Source organism: Erythrolamprus reginae, chromosome 2 (assembly GCF_031021105.1).
Source record: "Erythrolamprus reginae isolate rEryReg1 chromosome 2, rEryReg1.hap1, whole genome shotgun sequence".
Lineage (NCBI taxonomy): Eukaryota > Metazoa > Chordata > Lepidosauria > Squamata > Dipsadidae > Erythrolamprus > Erythrolamprus reginae.
In genome coordinates this window covers 154,887,492-154,907,869 of record NC_091951.1, presented here as the reverse complement: position 1 = coordinate 154,907,869, position 20,378 = coordinate 154,887,492, and the positions used below count along the sequence as shown (strand labels likewise).

At 43.8% G+C, this 20,378-nt stretch overlaps 1 protein-coding gene across 1 annotated transcript in view; it reads right to left on the bottom strand.

Moving 5' to 3' along the window:
• WFIKKN2 (WAP, follistatin/kazal, immunoglobulin, kunitz and netrin domain containing 2) overlaps positions 1–20,378 on the bottom strand; it is a 54,754-nt gene that overhangs the window by 12,275 nt on the left and 22,101 nt on the right. The window lies entirely within an intron of this gene.

Here is a 20,378-nt window from a genome sequence, read left to right as displayed (position 1 = left end):
CGATTAAAGCTGGGGAGCGGGTTTGAAATAACTTTAATCGAAATAAAAGGAACGTGGAGGGAGAGGAGGAGAAATAGCACGTTTTAACTGGGGATCAAGAAGACAACACGTCTTTACAAATGACACCCCCCCCTCCAAAGTCTCTCGCCTGTTTTATTTGTCTTTCCACCCCCACCCCCAAGTTTCTTTCTTTGTTTTTTTTTTTTGCTGCACTCCAACCCCACCATGGGAAATTAAAAAAAAAAAATTCCTTCACAGTTCATGAACACGAGACCCCTATTGTACGACTTTTTGCTGACCTCTTTAAGGAAAGGAGAAAAAAAAATAGGAACAGTTTAACTCTATGGAAACCTGCATAAAGGAATGTATTGCATGTTTGGTGCAGGGGAAGGAAGGGCAGAAAGGGGGAAAACGCCACTGACTTCCAGCCGGGGTAAATCATGACGGGAAGAGTTTCTGAGACCTATCGAGAAGGGGGGGGAACCCTCTCCGAGGGCCAGAGGGAGAAGGCCTGGGAGACGGGAGGAAAAGGCTGATGTTGAACATCTGGAAAGCAGGGGAAACAATGGCTCCCCTCCACCCTTGAGGTACTGCTCTGCCTTTGGGTCTGCTGTGAAAAGCATGTGCTGGCTGGGATCCAAAAAGAGACATTTATTTATTTATTTATTTATTTATTTATTCATTCATTCATTCATTCATTCATTTATTTGATCTGATCTGATCTGATTTGATTTGATTTGTATGCCGCCCCTCTCCGTAGACTCACTTTAGGTGAGACGGAGAGCTTGCGCATGCCCAGTGGGTCTTTTGCCTTGAAGCAATCGTTGGAACGGCACCATTCAGGAGCTGCTTCTGAAATCCACCACCAAGAACAGAAGGCGCACTTGCGCAATGCAAGGATGTGCATGTCCTGAGGCAGGGGTGGGCTGCTAGCCGGAACACTAAATTGGGCTCGCTGCCAGGGCTCGTGATTGCTTGTAGGGCCAGTGTGATTTTGCTTCTGCACCTGTGGAGATAGCAAAATCGCACACGGAGCCGCAGGTGCGCCCATGTTTCGGTGAGGTTTATTTGCTTCCATGCATGCTGAAACACGGGCGCACCTGCAACTCCATGAGCGATTTTGCTATCTCCACAGGTGCAAATTGTGCTGGCCCCGCAAGCTCTCAAGAACCACTATGGCAAGCCCAATTTAGCATTCCGGAATCGGATAGCAGCCCACCCCTTCCCTTAGGTGCCCTGATGTGGAGAACCAGCAGCCACAGCCATTGTGTGCGTAGCAGAATAAGCAAAAGCAAGAGCACTTAAATTTATATACTGCTTCACAGAGATTTACACCCCTTTGTAAAGCAGTTTACAGAATCAGCCTAGTGCCCTCAACAATCTGGGTCCTCATTTTACCCACCTCGGAAGGATGGAAGGCTGAGACAATTCTGAGCCGGTCAGAATCAAACTCCTGGAGTGAGCAATGAGTTAGCCATGCAATAGTGCATTCTAACCAGGAGTGAAATCCAGCAGGTTCCGAATGATGTGTCTGACAGGTTCTGGAGGAAATTTTGAGTAGTTTGGAGAACCGGCAAATACTTCCTCTGGCTGGCTCCAGAGCAGGGTGGGAATGGAGATTTTGCAATATTCTTCCCTGCCACGCCCATCAAGCCACACCATGCACACCAAGCCACGCCCACAGAACCTGTAGTAAAAATATTTGGATTTCACCACTGATTCTAACCACTGTGCCACCCTGGCTCTGGATGAACAGCACATCTTTTAATCAGTGGTGAAATCTATTTACCTTCCTGACCGATTTGAAAGTGTGTGTTTTCATACCCTCTGCACATGTGCAGAAGGTTAAAAAAATGGCAACATCCAGGTGGGTGGACCAAGCTTCGTGCTAACGTTGTTACCAGTTGTCTGAGCCACTGGCAGCCACTGCTAAGGCTATGCCCAAACCGGACTGGACCGGTAGCATTTCACCCCTGCTTTTCTTCTGAGTGATGCCAGAGGTTCCACTGGTTGAGCTCTTCCTTCTGTTAGATTTTGCCTCTTTTGCTTGAGGTCAAAGGCTTGACAAAATGAGAACCATCTAAAATAAATTTAGTTTCACACATCCTGCATATTGCAACAAATCTGCAAATTCTAGTGACAAAAAAATGTGATAGAAAATAATAATAATACTGCTTTCCTACCTTGCTGCAACGATTACAATGGTGTTTTCTTCCCTACATCACATCCAGATACTATCGTTGTTTCATCCTAGAGCCTCAATCACTGATAACAGGATCTGACTGACTATTTTACTTTTCAATAAACTATGATAGGAGAGTGCTAAAAGTGGTAAACACACATAATTTTCTTTCTGGTGGCTGTGCAAAGACAGAAACTGTCAATTTGTCATGCAGTATTCTTACTCCAGCACATTTTTATTTATTTATTACTTATTCATTAGACCTCTATGCCATATTATTTATTTATTTTTTATTTATTTATTTTGTCCAATACACAATGAGGGTTTTAGTGGGTATATATATATATATACACATAGTAAAATACATGATGAAGGTTATAGAGGAGATACTCATAGTAAAATATATCTAAGAAATAATAGAAAAGAAGATATAGTAATAGAACGTATCAATGAAAGAATAGAAGAAGAGATATAGGAATAGAAGAAAGGTATAGGAGATATAGGAGAGCAATAGGACAGGGGATGGAAGGCACTCTAGTGCACTTGTACTCGCCCCGTACTGACCTCTTAGGAATCTGGATAGGTCAACCGTAGATAATCTAAGGGTAAAGTGTTGGGGGTTTGGGGATGACACTATGGAGTCCGGTAATGAGTTCCACTCTTCGACAACTCGATTACTGAAGTCATATTTTTTACAGTCAAGTTTGGAGTGGTTAATATTAAGTTTAAATCTGTTGTGTGCTCTTGTGTTGTTGTGGTTGAAGCTGAAGTAGTCGCCGAAAGGCAGGACGTTGCAGCATATGATCTTGTGGGCAATACTTAGATCTTGTTTAAGGCGTCTTAGTTCTAGGCTTTCTAGGCCCAGGATTATGGGACAGCTATTATGCCATGTATTATGGGACAGATACACAAAGACTGCCTGCCAATGCAAACAGTATTATAAGCTCTGTATCACAGACAAATAATGCCAGCTTACTGCATGGATTCAGCCAACATGTGGCATTTTGCACAACACTGTCCTCATTCTGTTTTGAAACCAATACCACATTATTCAGCTGGAATGGATACAGAGCAAGAGTTCGTTTGTACCTGCAGGATAGAAGGCAATGATTGGACCAGAGTAAACTATCAGAACATTTGGCTGCCTACAATTTGTAGAGTCTTTCCTGATTGCTACTGATCCACTCATCCTTGGGTTGGAAAGAAACTATACTAGCATGGCATTTGCTATTGGTTCTGTTTATCCTTCTCTTGCCTCTATATCTGCAGCCACCTTACCCCCAAATAAAGTATGGATGAAGCAGACAAAACAATGTGGGGGGAAAGACTAAATGCATCTTATAAGTAAACAAACAAAAAAACAAACAAACAAACATGTGCACCCATTTTGTGCTATTCTTGGATCTTCATACTGTATTTCAAATTAGAGCAACCTTAATTATATTTGTACAATTTATATAAAATTACTCAACTGAGGAAAGATCCCCAAGGTATTCAATAAATAAATAAAATTAAGATTGCTCTAATTTCAAATACATTAAGGAGTATGTATCTTCTTTGTAAAATAGGATGGTGGACAAAAGAGGTCCAGAGGTTCATTGGGGGCATGTTTGAAATTTTGAAAAGACTCCATTTTAATCAAGGAAGAAGAAAGCTGAAGAAAGAGTAGGGCATCTTTTATTCCCATGCACCAGTCACTCTCTTAGTTGGTGACTGCCTTTTAACCAAATCTAAATCCAACCCTCACCTATTGCTTTGCAGGGTCCCTCAGGATTCGGTACTCTTTCTGCTTCTATACAACATCTACATGAAACCATTGGAGGAGATCATAATCCATCACCATGGTCTGAGATATAATTAATATGAGACTAAGACGCAGCTGTATATCTGTTATATGAAGGACTGTCTCTTGCCGGTCACATCCACCCGACCAGTGAAGGGCTACCAAAATATTTACTACCACACTGTAGGCGTGGCTTACAGTGGGTGCTCTGGGGTGAAGCTCCATTTTCGCTACCCCACTGCGTTCCCCCCCATCCGGGCAGTAGCCCACCCCTGCACCCAACCCACTAAAGTTGGGAGATAAGGAATGTTGCAGGACTTTTCTCTTAAGGAGATACATTTGGTGGAACCAAAAAGAAGGGCCTTGTCTGTGGTGGGCTCCCTCCCTCTGGAACATCATCCCTCCAGAAATTAGATTGGCCTCCATTCAGACACTTTTTTGGAAGGCCCTGAAAATGTGGTTCTGCCAGTGGAAACCAGTGTGGAATGAAGCCCATTAAATGGCTGATATGATATAAACAATGTCGGCTGGCGGGACCCAGGGGAAGAGCCTTCTCTGTGGCGGCCCCAACCCTCTGGAACCAGCTCCCCCCAGAGATTAGGATTGCCCCCACCCTCCTTGCCTTTCGTAAACTCCTTAAAACCCACCTCTGCTGTCAGCATGGGGGAACTGAGATATCTCCCCTTGCCTATGCAGTTTTATGTATGGTATGTCGTATGTATGATTTTTAAACAATGGGGTTTTTTAGACTTTTAATGTTAGATTTATTATTATAGACTTTTAATATTAGATTTGTCATTGTATACAGTTTTTATCACTTTGTGAGCCGCCCCGAGTCTGCAGAGAGGGGCGGCATACAAATCTAATAAATAATAATAATAATGATGATGATGATGATGTATGTTCAAAGCAGCAGCATACCAGCTTTAGTTCCTAATACCATGGGAAATTTGTCTTTTCCCATGGTCTTAGACGACCCCTACAAAATGGTCATTCGACCCCCAAATGGGTCTCAACCCCCAGGTTGAGAACCACTGATTTTAGAAGGACTTGGCAGGTCTTCCAAATGCATGTAGTATACTTTTTCCTTAACTTTCTATCTAAGCTTTTTAATTCCCCATATGAACTGTTAGGCCTTTTGGGGTCACAATTTATTCTAGGTAACAAACAATGTACAGTGGTACCTCATGATACGAACCCCTCATCTTACGAACAACCCGAGATATGAACCCGGGCTTCAGAAAATTTTTGCCTCTTCTTACGAACTTTTTTCTTCTTACAAACCCGCCACCGCCGAGAAGCCCCGCCGCCCGGCTGTCGCTTTTTGAAACAGCCGGGGGGCTTCCCAGTGTCCTCCTGAACCCGAACGCCAAACCCGAACTTCCGGGTTCGGTGTTCGGGAGGCCGCCGAGAAGCCCCCCGGCTGTTTTAAAAGGTGACAGCTGTGCGGCGGGGCTTCCCAGCGGCCTCCCAAACACCGAACCCAGAGGTTCGGCAAACGTTTGGGTTCGGGAGGTCGCTGGGAAGCCCCGCCGCCCAGCTGTCACCTTTTAAAACAGCCGGGGGGCTTCTCGGCGGCCTCCCGAATGCTGAACCTGGAAGTTCGGGTTTGGAGTTCGGGTTCAGGAGGACACTGGGAAGCACCCCCAGCTGTTTCAAAAGGTGATAGCCTGGCGGCGGCGTTTTTTTGCGGGGGGTTTTTTTCGTTGCACAGATTAATTGATTTTACATTGTTTCCTATGGGAAACAATGTTTCGTCTTACAAACTTTTCGTCTTACGAACCTCCCCCTGGAACCAATTAGGTTCGTAAGATGAGGTATTACTGTACTTTATTCAGAACTTTGAGACAGATGTCAACTTTCTCACTCCCCAAAACAGCTTACCTCACGTTGAAGTTAAATCTACTTTTTCCTTTTTGCCTAGGGCCATCTAAATAGGTTTGCCAAGACTATAAAGACCAGGCTGTTAAAAAAATTAACTACACCACTGAACCAGAACTCTAGATCAGTGTTTTTCAACCAGTGTGCCGTGGCACACTAGTGTGCCGCGAGACATGGTCAGGTGTGCCGCGAAGCTCAGAGAGAAAGAAAGCAAGAGAGAGAGAAAGCAAGAGAGAAAGAAAGCAAGAGAGAGAGAAAGCAAGAGAGAAAGAAAGTAAGAGAGAGAGAGAGAGAAAGAGAGGGAGGGAAGGAGAGAGAGAGAAAGACATAGAGGGAGGGAGGGAGAGAGAAAGAGAGAAAAAAAGAGAGGAAGGAAGAGAAAGAAAGAGGGATGGAGAGAGAGAGAAAGAAAGAGGAAGGAAGGGAGAGAAAGAGGGAGGGAGAAAGAAATAGAGCGAAGGGGAGGAAGAGAGAGAGAGATAATTTTTTGGTACAAACTTTTTTTAGCCACCCCACCCCTGCTCAATGTGCCCCAAGGTTTCGTAAATGTAAAAAATGTGCCGCGGCTCAAAAAAGGTTGAAAATCACTGCTCTAGATAGCCAATAACGCCAAATGAGAAGCATATATTCACACATTCTTCCATGCAGGGCAGAATTCCATGCAGACAATTCTGTAGAGATTCTCGATCATCCAGGTCATGGTTGTCCCAAAGGTGCTTTTTCAGGCGGTAGCTGGACTTTCTTGGGGTTTTTTTCTTTTAAAGACATTTCATTCGCATCCAAGAGGCTCCTTCAGCTTTGACAGGATAGATAATCCTTCCATTGCCGATTATCCTGTCAGAGCTGAGGAAGCTTCGTGGAGGAGAAGCAAAGCCTCTTCAAAAGAAAAAACAAGGAAGTCCAGTTGCCTCCTGAAAAAGCACCTTTGGGACATGGGACATGTGGAGAATTCCTTCTTCCCTTCTGGGAAACTACAGCTTTTTCTTGGGATTGGTGCCCCACTTCTGACTAGTAAGAGTGTGGTGCGATTGTGCAGCTTGCCTGTTTTTTAATGAAAGTGGGTTTCTTAACTTTGCTTTTTAACATTAGATATTGTATTGCTATTGTTGTGAGCCACTCCAAGTCCCCGGAGAGGGGCGGCATACAAATCTAATAAATAATAATAATAATAATAATAATAATAATAATAATAATAATAATTATTATTATTATTATTATTGCTTTCCACTATGGTGGAGTTTGCCTTCTAATGCCAAGTCAAAGATTGGAAACCTAGCTTTTTCCCCCTTAAAAACTGGCTGGTGGACCTAGGATTAGATTAACTCCTTACATTGTACAGTAGTTTGGGACTTCAAGGCCAATGTGCCTTGCCAACCATTTGTGACCCTTGTTCCTTAATGCCTATGATCAGCAAGCTATTGAACACAAGGCGTGCCTCCAAAAAGGGCCTCTCTCTCTCTCTCTCTCTCTCTCTCTCTCTCTCTCTCTCTCTCTCTCTCTCTCTCTCTCTCTGACCAATTTCCTTGAATGTATTACACAACTATAACAATGATGTGAAAATAGCATTTTACAATTAAAACCAGTCCATTTCCTGTTTCTCCCCCTACGTGTATGTCATATGCAGAAACATGCCCTCACAGCTTTTTGCAATTATTGTGTTTTTTAGGCTTTAAAATAAATTGAGGCTAGTGTGGGCTCTGTATTGTAGATGAAGAATCTGTGGCGGCAGGAGTGAAATGCTCCCAGGTCACTTGGGCCTGTGGGTCATTGAAGAGCCAGTCGCAAAGGCAGCGCGAGGCTCCACCCACCTGCCCGGACACCACCATTTGGGTTATTTTACCCTCTGTGCATGCACAAAGCGTTCTGTGCATGTGCAGAGAGTAAAAGAACCCAAATGGCAGTGTCCGGGCATGTAGGTGGAGCCTCACACTCCCTTCGCGACCGGCTCTTCAATGACCCACAGGCACAAGCGAACAGGGAGCGTTTCACCTCTGTGTGGAGGGACCTGCAGGCTGGAATTTGCAATCCTTCCATTCACCTTGGCCCAGGGACACAGACAGTTTACAGAGGTGGGCAGATAAGAGGGGTAGAAAAGCTGCAACACTTCAGATTAATGTCAGATGAGTTCACTTTATGAGTCAAGTAGTCCAGCTGCATTAAAAGATTTTGCTCAAGACCAGTGTGCTTGTTTGGATATACGTAGTGGCATACGAATTCAGGCTCTGCAATTTATTTTGGTGTACAGAGTCTCAACAAAGAAGTACATCAATTTGGTTCCACGATGAGCTTCCTTCTGTTAGTTCAGGGAACAAATAAGTTGGGAGAGGGGGGAGTTTGAAAGAAGGCATTGTATTTTCCACTAAATGTTGATAAGTTATAAACCATGGATCTTCAGTTTTTTTAAAAAAAAGTTGTAAAGAACTCTTGGAAGTGCCTGAATAGTCTTATGGAATTTAAAAAGAATAGCACTTTCAGAGTTGGTTCTTTACTTATTTTTAAAATGCTTTAGATGCCCTTGAAATTGCCCAAGAGTCTTTTGCATATTGTTCATTTATCCAGTATTCAGCATCACAAAATGGCATTTAGAACATATCTTGATGTATATTAAATTTCATTGAAAATATTAATTGGTTAGATTTATAAACAGATAATTACCAGAATTCCTAATCCCTAAAACCAATTCTGCCTTTCTTGATACAATGCACAGGCTTTTAGGCTAGGACATTTCTGACATGCACAAGGAAAATCAGAAGATCTAGACAGTTCGAAGATATAAAGGTAAATTGCAAACTTAAGGAAAAGAATCTGAACTAGTAACACTCTAAACAATTTGGCGGTAGATAAGAATCAAAGGGATTCGAGGTGGATGGACTTAGATCTCTTGTGGGCATGCAGGGACTCATGACTAATGATGCATTTGACCCCTCCCTCAGGCTCAACCTGGTGATCGTCTACGATTTCCTAGAAAAAGCCATTTTTCCCCTGCAAAGTGACATGAACTCTACATACAGACAGCTCTTTCCATGCTAGTGAGAATCTGATTTGTATCTCATGTTTCAGTCATGGTTAATTACAATGCTTAGCTGTAAGTTCTGACTGCAAATCAAAACTCTCATTCAAATTCAAAACAGCCTATAGCAAAAATAAAATAAATTACAATAACACATTGATGTTAACCCCAACTAGAGAATCTGGAACATTCAGGACAAAAACACAAAGTAACTTAAAGCTAAAAGCAAACAAACTTATGGTTCAGTTGGTATATAAATCCAGCTTCTGTGTGCACAGATGCGCCTGCTTGTTATATAAGCATATGTCTATGAAATAATTCACTGAAATTAGAAGAGCAATGTATGCACCCCTCTCTTGTGTTCCAAATGTTTAGCGCACGGCTGAAAAATTGGAATTAAAGGCTAATTCAGGTTTTAATAGTGGAGGCCTGAGGGTTTCTGTGTTGATGCACATACACCCAAATTCTAGGACTCTGTCATGTTCCGTTGTGATGTTCCTTATCTCAGTTGCAAGCTGGGCAATCCCTAAATACCAGAAAATAACAAGAGCTTCCTGTATCTCCATGATGTTATCTGGTGGTCATCTGGATTTCTACGCACATACCTAATGCCACACGAATTGCCAAGCCACTAGCACAATGGAACCAGTAGCCTCTAGCTTGTCTGGCCATTCTTTCCTTTTTTGTTTTGCTTTGCCACTTACCAGAAAAGCCAAGTTCCTAGAAAAACAATAAGACCATCCTTTTTAAAAAGTGTACTCTTTCAACAAATCTCTTAGTTTATTTGTGATTTAGCAATAGCACTTAGACCCTGGGTGGCTTACACCAAATTTATGCAAAAACACGTTAGAAATCTTCAATACAATCTACATTTAAAATACTGTCTTAAAAACTTGGAGCGGCTCACAACACAATTTAGACTTATATAATGCTTCACAGTGCTTTACAGCCCTCTCTAAGCAGTTTACAGAGAATAAGCATACTGCCCCCAACAATCTGGGTCCTCATTTTACCCACCTCAGAAGGATGGATTTGAGATTTGAACTGCTGAACTACAGCTAGCAGTTAGCTGAAGTAGCCTGCAGTGCTGCACTATAACCACTGTGCCACCCCGGCTTTTTAAAAAAAATATTATTATTATTATTATTATTATTATTATTATTATTATTATTATTATTATCATCATCATTATTATTACTATTACTATTACTATTATTACATTATATTATTATATCTATTATTGGCCAAGTGTAATTGGACACACAAGGAAATTGTCATTGGTACATATGCTCTCAATGTATATAAAAGAAAAGATACATTTGTCACGAATCATGAGGTACAACACTTAAGAATTGTCATAGGGTACAAAAAATCAATCAGGAAACAATCAATATTAATATAAATCATAAGGATACAAGCAACAACTTACAGTCCTACAGTCATAAGTGGGAGGAAATGGGTGATAGGAATGATGAGGAAAACTAGCAGTAATAGTAATACAGCCTTGTGAATAGTTAGACAATGGTGAGAGAATTATTTGTTTAGCAGAGTGATGGCTCTCGGGGAAAAACTGTTCTTGTGTATAGTTGTCTTGGTGTGCCGTGCTCTATAGCATCGTTTTGAGGGTAGGAGTTGAAAGAATTTATGTCTAGGATATGACAGGGATCTGTAAATGTTTTCATGGCCCTCTTTTTTACTCATGCAGTATACAGTTCCTCAATGGATGGCAGGTTGGCAGTAATTGTTTTTTCCGCAGCTCTGATTATCCTCTGATAACAATCACTGATGAACCAAGGAAAGAGTGAATAATTTGGATCACGATTAACAGGAAGGCAAAGTCTCCGTCATCCCAGACATTAGTGCCAGAAGGGATAAATTTAAGGAACTTCTACACGACTGTTGTTTTTGCTCCTCAGAGGCAGTTTGAAGGTGACCTCCAATTGGCTGCACTTCTGTTAACCTCCAGTCACTGAGATAAGCCTGGCTCGCCTCCAGTTTATCACTAGGAGAGTGCCCAAAGTGACATCCGAATGACGCTCTGCTCCTGAGCCACAATAGTTCTTGGAGTCACAAAATCCCCCCTCCCTCTGCTTCCCCCCCCCCACCAGTCCTGCACTATTCCTCCCAGAATTTAAGTCATTCTTCTGAACAGTTGCCAGGAAGGGAACTTACTGTGTTAAAATAAAACACTGATCTGGGAGACAACATTGTAGTGGAGGCAAAACATTTGAAAATTATCCTTCCGTACGGCTGACAAGGAGCCTAGTGTTGAAAGATCTAAAAGACCAGGTTGGAGATAGAGTGTCACAAAGAAAATCTATCTCTGGGGATACTCAAAGGAAGAAAACAACGGCACATCATCAATCAGCCAGTGGATGACAGTCCAGCTTCTTTTGGAAGGAATTTCATTAAGCTGTTACCTGCTTCTGTACATCAGACTGGATGTAACTTTCTATTTATAATAATTGCACTGTAATGATAACATTGTGTCACATCAATCAACTAATGCCATAAAGCCAGTTTGATTTAGTAGTTAAGGCACCAGGCTAAAAACTGGGAGAGAGGGGGTTTGTTTGTTTGTTTGTTTATGTATGTATGTGTGTGTGTGTGTGTGTGTTTGTTTGTTTGTTTATTTATTTATTTATTTATTAGATTTGTATGCCGCCCCTCTCTGGAGACTCGGAGCGGCTCACAACAACAAAACAGTACAAATCCAATAGTTAAAAACAATTTAAAACCCTTAATATAAAAAACAATCATGCATCTCATACAAACCATACGTAAAGCAGAAACGGACCAGGGGAATCAATTTCCCCATGCCTGACGGCAGAGGTGGGTTTTAAGGAGTTTGCGAAAGGCAAGGAGGGTGGGAGCAATCCTAATCTCTGGAGGGAGTTGGTTCCACAGGGTCGGGGTCGCCACAGAGAAGGCTCTTCCCCTGGGTCCCGTCAGACGACATTGTTTCGTCAACGGGACCCGGAGAAGGCCAACTCTGTGGGACCTGAACGGTCACTGGGATTCGTGCGGCAGAAGGCGGTCCCGGAGATATTCTGGTCCGATGCCATGAAGGGCTTTATAGGTCATAACCAACACTTTGAATTGTGACCGGAAACTGATCGGCAACCAATGCAGACTCGTCCACCTTAGGCATGAAAGCTGGTTCAGTGATTTCGGGCCAGTCAATCTTAGCCCACAATATCAGGCTTGAGAAACAAGCCAATTCATGTCACAACCAATACTTGGCAGATTAAAAAGAACAGAAAAGCACTCCCTGCACTTGCAGGAAAACACTTCCCCCACCCCCATAAATGCCATAAATTAGCCCAGCTCCTATATGAGGATCAGGGATAAACGCAAAGGAGGAAAAAAACCCAGATGCATTTTGCAACCACATGTTGTTTCTGCTTCCTCTACTACTACAGTACTACACATCTGGAATGTAGCTGGGATGGAAGAAGCAGCACTGCTCCCAACCCCCCATCTTCCCCGTTTGGCCCATTAAAAAAACATCAGGCACCTTGCTGAGTCCAGAAGGCCGCAGAGCTGCCTAAACCTGGCTGGAGGCAATGTCAGGAACACAGCCTCCCTTTCCTGCATCCCAGCTTCCCTCATTTCACATGGACTCTTGCTTCAAGGGTTAGGATGTTGCTCGCTGCCAGATTGATTTTAAAAAGGGAAAGACCCTCCAGAGTCAGGCTTAATTCTTGCTGACTCCGTAAATACAGTAATACCTCATCTTACGAACCTAATTAGTTCCAGGGGGAGGTTTGTAAGACGAAAAGTTCGTAAGACAAAACATTGTTTCCCATAGGAAACAATGTAAAATCAATTAATCCGTGCAACGAACCCCACCCCACCCCCGCAAAAAAACGCCGCCGCCCGGCTGTCACCTTTTGAAACAGCCGGGGGGCTTCCCAGCAGCCTCCCGAACCTGAACTTTTGCCGAACTTCCAGGTTCAGCGTTCGGGAGGCCGCTGGGAAGCCCCGCCGCTCAGCTGTCACCTTTTAAAACAGCTGGGGGGCTTCTCGGCGGCCTCCTGAACGCCGAACCCGGAAGTTCGGGTTTGGCGTTCGGGTTTGGGAGGACGTTGGGAAGCCCCCCGGCTGTTTCAAGAAGTGACAGCCGGGCGGCGGGGTTTCTCGGCGGCGGCGGGTTCATAAGAAGAAAAAAGTTTGTAAGAAGAGGCAAAAATTTTCTGAACCCCAGGTTCGTATCTCGGGTTGTTCGTAAGACGAAGGGTTCGTATCATGAGGTACCAGTGTATAACCGTACAGTTTTCCTGGCAATGCTATGGAAGTCTCAAAATATCCCCAGCTTCCAGGATGTTTTGGGACTTCCTGGAACTCTCTAGAGACACCCCATCCAAAGACTAACTTAGATTCTGGGTTCAACCCAGTTTGCCAGATCTAATCTTGCTGACAGCCAAACGCTCTTAAATTTCTCTTCCCCCCCACTTATTCACAAAATCTCCCATAAAACGCATGCGGTTATATAGAAATCTTTTGAGATGTTTACAAGTAGGCTGCAGACATCAGGCAAAGTTTTAGTCGGTGTCTTTCTTTCTTTTTCTTTTGTTTTTCTCCAGAGGATTACAAATGCATGGAGTGCATGTGGAAAACAACTTCCTAATCCAAATATTTTATTCATTAGGTTTTGGCACCGATACTTACTACATCCTGTGTAAGCTTAGTTTTTTTAAAATAAATAAATAAATAAGCAGCTCAGTACGACACATTCCCAGGGAGTACTTAAAATTCTTACAGCTCTGTTAACAACAGTCTCATGTACTATACTGGTGTTTCAGTTGACTAAACAAAGATGCTTTATAGCACACAAAAAAGACTCCTAAAACACTCATAATTCTAGAGGGTTTACTCCTAAACTGTTACAAAGCAGTCTGAAAAATGACCTCCAGTCATTTTGGCTTCTTCTCAAACACAGGGAATAAGCAGAAAACAGCAGGAACCAAATAGTTCTCCTTCTTTACCTCATAAAAAAGGTCAAAGGAGCAAATCAATTTGGGTGAAATGTTACCAGTTCGGCCTGATTTGGGTGTACTGGTAACAGCGGCCACTGTGGTTTGGAGAACTGGTAGCAGCAGCAGCAGCAGCATGAGGCTCCGCCCCCTGACCACTGCCGCCATTTTCTTTTTTAACACTCCGCGCATGTGAAAAAATCACATGCTTCCAAATTGGTAGGGAAGGTAAGTCAATTTCACTGCTGTCCTGCCCCGTGTGCCATCTCTAGTCTAGCCACATAGAATAGGTTCTGACTAGAGTCACCTAGAAAGACCTATAAAATTAAATAATAAATAAAAATAGAATAGTAGACACCCCACTTTTAAAAATAAAATAATAAAATAAAAGGTTAGGATTAACCCTACCGTCTTCGCCTATCCTTTTTTTTTTTTTTAATTGCGTGCTTTTGCACACATCTAACTGGCTTCTCAAACAATTCTGAAAGCTTGCTTTGATGGGACTCTGCACAAGAGAAGTCTGAGTGTCAAAAATGTAAGCCGATAGGTTCTCACACTGAAGCATAAAGGCTTCAGTCATGTCCTCCATTCTGGAGGGAAAATACTGGCTGTTGATTGGCTAGACTGACTGGCAGCTCCCTATAAAAGGGCTGACTGTCAGACAGAGCCTTTGCTGGGTTGTAAATAATTGCCAAATAAAGAGCTGTTGTTTTGAAGCCACTTCTGTCTGCCTCTTCCATTCACCTTATCTATCACTAGCGAAGACAGTGGGATTGGAAGGCAGATAGGCCAGAAAAGAGCTGAGAACCTCACAATCCAGCCCAGGCCAGTAAGTCTTCGACAAACGGCCTTTCTAAATCACCAAATCAACCGATATGACAATGCACATCCCACCGAGCCACTTCAACCCAGCAAGGGAGCACTGGGACACCTACACGACTCGCTTCAAATGCTTCATGGAGGCATTGTTATTTAAAGTCCTTGTTAGATAGGAAGATGAAATGAGTGCTAGGCTAGAGTGGTTGGGTGGAGAAGCCATTCTAAACATTGTAGGAAGAGAGTAACTCCAGGAACAGGATGCTTAGTCTCTACAGGGCCAGTGGGGAGGGGAGGAGAAAAAGTCAGAGCTTGCTTGAACCCAGGAGCCAGTGAGGCCAATGATGATGATGATGATTGAAAAGTCCAGAGACAGGCTAAGTAAAGACGGTTCCTTTATTCAGCTCAAAAAGGAGAAGTGACAATCAGCGGAACACGTCTGCTCTACCTGGGGAGAAACCGCTCTTTTTATACATTTGCGGTTCCCGCCAAAAGAGAGCAGCCCGCGTCTGAGCCAATCAGGAGCGACTTCCTGTTTCCAGCTCAGACAGCGTTTTCAAAAGGAACAAACTATTTACAAGGATACAACACCCCTCCCTCCTTAGTCAGAGTACATCACTCAAGAAAGCCACGTGACGAAGTCCTCCAATCTGCTCGGTCTTCGCAGGGCTCGCTCCGACCTGCGCAGTTCATTTGAGTCCTCGCTTCCAACGGTGGAGGTCGGTTCGCCTGTACTTCCCCAGTGCGGCTGGGGCCTAGTTTGGGCTCCGGCCCGCTGAGTCGATCGGGCAGGCACAACACCGACCTCTGAGGATGAAGACGGCTCGGCGTCGCTGGAGGACCCTTCCTGACTGGATAAGTCCATTTGAATGTCCATTAATGCGGGTTGCGCGTTACAGTCTATTAGAGTGGGAGAGTCTGTTTTAGCGGTTTGTTCAGGGGAGATTTCAATGCGCTTTCGTACATGGTCAATGTGCCGCTTCCACATTCGACCATCATCCAATTTTACAATGTATGTTTTAGGAGCAGTTTGCTGTACAATTATTCCCTTCATCCAATTCAAACCCCCATCAAAATTCTTTGCAAAAACACTTTGACCCAAATACAATTGTCTTTCAGGGTTCACATACATAGGATTATGAGTACAAAACCTTGGGTGTAACCTATCCAGTGGGGACCTAAGTTTCCTTCCCATTAGTATTTCAGCAGGGCTTACGTGTGTGGGGGAATTTGGTGTAATATGTTGTGTTAACAAAAATTGGTCCAGATGCTGTTGTACATCTCCAGGGCCTGACCTGCACAATGCCTCTTTTGCCACCCGAACGTATCGTTCTGCCAAACCATTAGCCCAGGGCGAGTAAGGCGAGATGAGGGCATATCTGACCCCCAAGTTATCTAAAAATAATTCAAATTGCCTGGCTGTCAATTGGGGTCCATTGTCTGACACTAAGATGTCAGGACAGCCATGGGTGGCAAACAAATGGCGCAGAACCTTAATTGTGGCACTCGTGGTTATATTATTCATTGCAATGATTTCCACCCACTTGGAAAATGCATCTACCACTATTAAGAAATATTGTGACCCCACTGGCCCTGCAAAATCAATATGGACCCTGGACCAAGGCCCTGCAGGTTGTTCCCACTCTGGTGGAGTTGTTTTGGGGGGGTTAGGCCGAGACTCTTGGCATGGATCACACTTGGCTACCCACTTTTCAATATCAGTATCCAGACCTGGCCACCATAAGTGCCCCCTAGCTAGGCCCTTCATCCTGACAATACCAGGATGGCCCACATGTAACATTGTGAGTACTTTGGTCTTTAGACTCTCAGGAATGATTACCCGATCACCCCACAACAGGCAACCTTTAACATATGACAATTCAAATCTTTTGGTTTTAAAATCACTTAAATCAGATTCTACAGAGTCATTCTGCCACCCATTAAGTACACAGTTTACCACCTTTTTCAAAATTGGGTCTTGCTGCGTGTGTGCAGCCACCTCCCTTGCTGTTGTTAGTGGGTTATCTTCGAGCTCTATCATTAAAACATCAGCAGATGGGGCAGGGTCCTCTACTAACTCTGCCATTGGGCACCTACTGAGACCATCTGCGTGGTTGATGGTTTTACCCCCTTTGTGAATGAGCTCGTACTGGTATCCTGAGAGGAACAAGGCCCACCTGATTAATCTTGGAGACATAAATGGGGGAGTTGGTTTGTTGGGGGCTAAGAGGCCTAGTAAAGGCTTGTGGTCGGTAACCAATTCAAAACTCCTGCCAAAGAGATAATTATGAAACTTCTTCACCCCGGCCACTAACGCTAGAGCCTCCTTATCTAGTTGGCTGTAATTTCTCTCCGTATTGGTCATTGTCCTTGAAAAGAAAGCAATTGGGGCTTCTGTATTATTTGGCAACACATGTGCCAAGACCCCTCCCACGCCATATGGGGACGCATCGCACGTAAGCCTGACGGGTAGTAAAGTGCTATACTGGACTACTACACTTGCGGAAGTTAATAACTGCTTTATTTGTAAGAAGGCTTCGTGCTCAGTTCTCCCCCATGTCCAAAGGGTTCCTTTCTGAAGTAGCCGGTGTAGAGGCTCTGCTGCTGTTGCCTTTTGTTTTAAAAAGACAGAGTAAAAGTTTAGAAGGCCTAAGAATGCCTGCAATTCTGTTCTATTCTGTGGCTCTGGGACTTCCCTGATGGCTTTTAATTTTTCAGTAGTGGGGTGTATGCCTTCCCCATCGATTCTATATCCTAAGAATTCTACACTGTTGGTTCCCCACACACATTTGTCAGGTTTGATTCTTAACCCTTTATCTTGTAGTCTATGTAATACTTCTCTTATTCTTCTGTTGAGTTGAGATTGGTTTTCTCCTGAAATTAAAATGTCATCAAAATAGGGAATGGTCCCTTTAATTCCTGACAGCAAACGTTCCATTATGCTTTGAAAAATCCCGGGAGCTATGCTTACCCCAAATTGTAATCTGGTACATTTAAATGCACCCCTGTGGGTGACAATTGTCTGTGCGAGTGCTGTTGGTTCATCGACAGGGAGTTGCTGGTAAGCTTGGGCTAAATCGATTTTTGCGAACACTTTCCCTTCCCCCAGGGAGTGAAGGAGCTGTTGTACCACTGGAATGGGGTAAGGGTGATGTTGGAGGGCTTTGTTGAGCGTAGACTTATAGTCAGCGCAAACCCTCAAAGAGCCATCCGGTTTAAGAGGCGTAACTATGGGTGTTTCCCATGGCCCCTGCTCTACAGGAACTAAAATGCCCTGGTTTATGAGCTTATCTAGCTGTAGGTCAAGCTTGGGAAGGAGCGGGAGGGGTACCCTGCAAGGTTTGAGCCGGACAGGAGGGACCTTGGGGTCAATAGAAAAGGAGATAGGGGGCCCTTTATACAATCCCAAGGTGGGGCTAAACACTTCTGGGAATTCCTGTAAGAAGTTAGGCATGCTATCAGAGTTAACAGTACATATACCAGAAATTTCAATTCCCAATGGTTCCATCCAAGCCAAACCCAGGAGAGAGTGTCTAGCCCCTGTAACAACAATCATAGGAAGGGTACATTTAACAGTCTTAAACATAATAGGTACATTCACTTGGCCTAGAACAGGTATTATTCCCCCTTGAAAATCTCTAATTACCAATGAGGTTTGTAAAAGGTCAGACTTTGAGAGGCTAGGCATGTACATTATAAGCTTTTCCCACGGCATAATGGTGTATTTAGACCCCGTATCAAGTTCCATAGAGCATGGCTTGTTGTTTAGGAGCAGTGAGATTACAATCTTGCCCCCATTTTTTGTTGCCGTGCTATTCACGGAAAATTGATTGTTACCTCTTGAGTAGTCACGGTTAGCGGTTGAGTAGTTCTTGCGGCCGGAAAACCGGGGAAACCGGTTTTCGCGCGGTTGAGGTGTTTGAGTCTGGAAACGAGGAGGACGAGGAGTGGAGAAAGATTCCTCAGGTAAAGGTGCTCTGCAGGCTTCGGCGATATGGCCGCGTCGGTTGCAGCGGCGGCAAATGGCGTCCCGGAAGGGGCAGTGTTGGCGCGGATGGTTTCCTCGGCAGCCGGCGCAGGGGGCGACGGGGAGAGGGTATCTGGGTTGTCTCGGTTGGTCCTGTTGCAGCAGGAAACATCTGTCCTCGTTGAGGGCTGGTGGGCTGAGGTCGTCTGGGGCCTCAGTGCGGGAAAACGTGGAGTCGATCTTGGCGATGACTTCTCGCTTGTCGTGCTCCTTCAGCTCTTTGGCAGCAGCGTCGGCGACCTCTGCGGTTTGTGCCAGCTTGATTACTGCCTGGAGAGACGGCTCGTCTTCGGTGAGGAGCATGTTCCGGACCATGGCATTTCTTATGCCGAAAATTAAGGCATCAGTGAGGCGAGCTTCCGGGCTATCAAACTTGCATTTTGAAAGCACCGTTCGAAGACGCGAAGCGAACTGATTAATTGATTCTGATTCGAGCTGGGCCATTCTTGAAAACTGGTGCCGGAAAACGATGGCTGGTTTCGTAGGCTTGAAATGGCTCGCGAGCTTGGTTTGCAGGACGTCCCAAGCGACGGATTTGGCTGGGAGCGGATCGGTGAGAGTCTGGGCGAGATCGAATATTTCTGGGCCGCAGTAGTTCAGGAAGATTGCCCGCTTTCGTTCGGCGTCGGCGTCCCTTATTCCCGCGGCTTCGAGGAAGATCTCGAACTTGGCTATGTAGGCGTCCCAGGAGGATTTCTCCGGATCGAAGAACTCAGGAGCCCGGCCGATTTGAAGGTTGTTCATTTTGCACGCGTGGTTCTTCCGTCCGTCGTCGCCAGTGAAAAGTCCAGAGACAGGCTAAGTAAAGACGGTTCCTTTATTCAGCTCAAAAAGGAGAAGTGACAATCAGCGGAACACGTCTGCTCTACCTGGGGAGAAACCGCTCTTTTTATACATTTGCGGTTCCCGCCAAAAGAGAGCAGCCCGCGTCTGAGCCAATCAGGAGCGACTTCCTGTTTCCAGCTCAGACAGCGTTTTTAAAAGGAACAAACTATTTACAAGGATACAACAATGATGATGATGATGATGATGATGATGATGATGATAATAATAATAATTATTATTGTTGTTGTTGTTATTTATTAGATTTGTATGCCGTCCCTGTCCAAAGACTCAGGGCCAAAGTTCCCTCAGTGAGAAAAGAGACCACCCACAAGGTTTGTAGAGATAGACAGATAGATAGATAGATAGATAGATAGATAGATAGATAGATAGATAGATAGATAGATAGTGGATGGATGGATGGATGATAGGTAGATAGGTAGGTAGGTAGATAGGTAGATGATAGATAGATGATAGATAGATGATAGATAGATGATAGATAGATAGATAGATGATAGATAAATGATAGATAGATAGATAGATGATTGATGATAGATTGATAGATAGATAGATAATAATAATAATAATAGTAATAATAAATAATAATAACAACAAACAACAACAACAACAACAACAACAATAATTTATTAGATTTGTATGCCGCTCCTCTCCGAAGACTCGGAGATAGATAGATAGATAGATAGATAGATAGATAGATAGATAGATAGATAGATAGATAGATAGATAGATAGATAGATAGAATTCTTTATTGGCCAAGTGTGATTGGACACACAAGGAATTTGTCTTGGTGCCTGTGCTCTCAGTGTACATAAAAGAAAATATACATTTGTCAAGAATCATGGGGTACAACACTTAATGAT